This window comes from Elephantulus edwardii, unplaced genomic scaffold, assembly GCF_000299155.1.
Source record: "Elephantulus edwardii isolate Elephantulus edwardi_28Jun2011 unplaced genomic scaffold, EleEdw1.0 scaffold00168, whole genome shotgun sequence".
Lineage (NCBI taxonomy): Eukaryota > Metazoa > Chordata > Mammalia > Macroscelidea > Macroscelididae > Elephantulus > Elephantulus edwardii.
Window position 1 is genome coordinate 5,315,270 of NW_006399918.1, and position 3,077 is coordinate 5,318,346.

General features: G+C 43.7%; 1 pseudogene; it reads left to right on the forward strand.

Moving 5' to 3' along the window:
- The first annotated feature begins 476 nt into the window (after positions 1–476).
- Positions 477–854, forward strand: LOC102875715 (annotated as a pseudogene).
- The last annotated feature ends 2,223 nt before the right edge of the window (positions 855–3,077 follow it).

Below are 3,077 nucleotides of genomic sequence, written 5' to 3' on the forward strand. Positions count from 1 at the left end.
GGAGTTTAGGGCTGTTGTACATAGGGTCGCCATGAGTCGCAGGTGACTCGATGGCACATAACAACAACAACAACAACAACAACAACAACAACAACATTTGAAACAATGAAGTATCATTCTTTCAAATTTCTTATCAGGAAGTTCTAATAACATTTCTTTCTCTAAAAGATTCTCTGGTTCTGTATTTTCATTTATTATTATTATTACATTTTGTCCTGGTTTCTTATTGGTTTAAAGTCATTTGTCACTTCCAAGACATGGTGGTGATGTCTTTGTTTTGGTATATCTGCTCAAGCTGTGTAAGAGTACTGTGGAGTCCCGCCGAGAAGGCTCGCGACCACACAACTCCCAGGAGGCAGCGGGGCTCAGCCGCCCGGGCAACAACTTTGTCTGCTGGGCCCGTCGCGGCGGGATTGGCGGCAGCGTGCTGGCGGTTGGACCTGCGGCGGGTGCCGACCGTGGGCCAGGGTGGAGGGATGGCAGACGTGATCGTGGGCAAAGAGAAGGGCGGGGAGCAGCGGCTGGTGTCGCAGCCCCTGTCCCGCATCCGGGTCATCATGAAGAGCTCCCCCAAGTTATCCAGCATCAACCAGGAGGCGCTGATGCTCACGGCCAAGGCCACGGAACTCTTTGTTCAGTATTTGGCCACCTACTCCTATAGACATGGCAGTGGAAAAGAAAAAAAGTCTCTGACCTACAGTGATCTGTCAAATACTGCCGAGGAATCAGAAACGTTTCAGTTTCTCACAGATATATTACCAAAGAAGATTTTAGCGAGTAAGTGCCTGAAGATGCTCAAAGAGAAGAGCGAAGTGGATGAAGATGAGAATGCCGGTGATGAAGCTGAATCTTGAGATAAAAGACTCTGCAGTTCAGCCTGCTGAAGCTGTCGGGGCGAGAAGCACTGCTTCAAAGCAAGCACTTCTCCCCTGCCAGTCACTTCACCTACCAGCCCATGGGGGTGGCTTCTCACCTGGCTGGAGTAGGGTGTCTCTTAGAGCTTCACTGTTCGTAGCCAACAAGAAGTTCCCCAAGGGCAGTGCTTCTCCCAGGTCCACTCTGCAGTTGAAGGATCTAGGAGTGGCCATCTGTGTACCTGTGGTCAGAGCCAGCTATAGCTCTATGCTGCAGAGGTAAACAAAACTGCCCAACGTCTTTGTTTACAGAGACTCTGAGAGTCTCTAAAAGCAGCTATCTCTACTCAGTGTATATTTTAAGTTAGGGTTAGGTCTTGAAAGCAACTAGATAATCAGAACTGGCTTTGACAAGCACTGTGGCATTTGGACAAGAACAAACTGGGAGGAGGGTAGAGAGAATAGTGCAACAATGAATGAGTGGAAGCCCAAAATCTCTGTAAATGTTTATGAAAATTAATAAAATATAATTATAGAAAAAAAAAAGAAAGCAACTAGATTTCATTTTGGCTAAATACGTAGTTTATGGGTAGTATGTTACATTCTAATTTTTGTATTTCAAAATACTGTTTTCCTTTATCCAAATACATTCTTCTTCTATTGTAATAAGATGTACAATCAATGTATTGTTTTTACAGTAAAGTATTTTTTAAAAAAAAGAGTACTGTGTTATTTGTTTATTCGGTAATTCTTAGTGTTTGACCTCCTGTCTTCTGGTGGGTGTGACAGAGGATGGTGGTGCCTGTGCTGTGTTCTGGTCACTGTTTGAGTACAGCGTTGAGGGCAGACTGGGTCGGTATTAGTTTTTTGTCAATCACATAGAGCAAGAACTGGCCTTTAGTCTTGCCCAATGGGTGACACTGTAAGAGGTTTATGCATGGTTCATTGCTGTCTCTTGTTAATGGAACAAAGAAAAAAGAAACAAAATAACAAACATGTAAAAAACAAGATTAGACAGTGAAAGAAAATGGAAAATTAAAACCTAGAGTGTTATAAACTTAAGGAGAAACATAATAGAAAGGTTGAAAAAAGAGAGAGAGAAAATTATACACAGAGAAATGACTGGCAAAGGAAGGGAAAAGTGTTAGAGAGAAGACAAAGTGGAAGATAGCCAAAGAGGGGGGGAAGAACCCCACAGGAGCAAGTTATAAAACAGACAAACACAAATCCTAAAATCTGTGGGAAATAGAAAATTAGTTACTGCTGAACAGGACACCTAACCGGTGTCCTGCTATGATAGATAGAGGCAAAATGTCTGCCAGTGTTTGACAGTCCAGCAGAATGTTTATTTCTGCCCATTTCAGGGGTGGCTGAGGTCCTAAGATGTCAGCTGGACCCTGGATACCACGTCTTCTGGTCCAGGGTGCATTGACAGGTAGGGCACCCAGCCTGGGACAGAGCTTTCTGCTGGCCTCACATTAGTCTGCCTGATTAGGAGTGGAGGCTTTGCCCGTCTGAGGGATGGAGGCAAACAGGATACCTAGTCATAGAAGGTTAGTGTGAAGGGACAGTCACTACCAACTTGAAATGCCCCAAAATAGTGCACTGTATGGAAGGGGCACTTAAAATGCCTCTGTGAGAGACAAGAACTCCAATCATAGGGGGTGGGCTCACTAATCCAGAAACTGACTGCCACTCAAGCAGTGCACAGTGGGCTAACTCTTGGATGGAGATTTTGAGTGTAGAGTCATGCATACTACTGGCACCAGGTAGTAAATGGTTTGGACCTGGCCTCAGGCTGGGAAATCATTGCAGTGGTGGGGAAAGTCCTTTCCTTTGGAGGTCAGGGGCCACAAAGAGGAGATCACGTCTTCATCTCATCAGCTAGCTATTGGTGTGGAGACAGCCTCAGACATATGAGTTCCTTTGCTAAGCAGACAACTGTTCAAAATGGCCATGCTAACCTAAATTGTGTGTGTGTGTGCGTCAAAATGGCCATGCTAACCTAAATTGTGTGTGTGTGTGTGTGTGTGTGTGTGTAAACCATTGCAAAATATACAAAAAATAATTTTTTTAAAAAAAAGAAAGAAAATGCATATGCCAAGCAAATGTTAGGACTAACATACAACACTAGTCCTTGATTACTTACTCATCTAAAAACAAAAACAGGGGAAAATAGCAAAATACAAAGACAAATTAATGTTTTATAGACCCTAGGAAAAA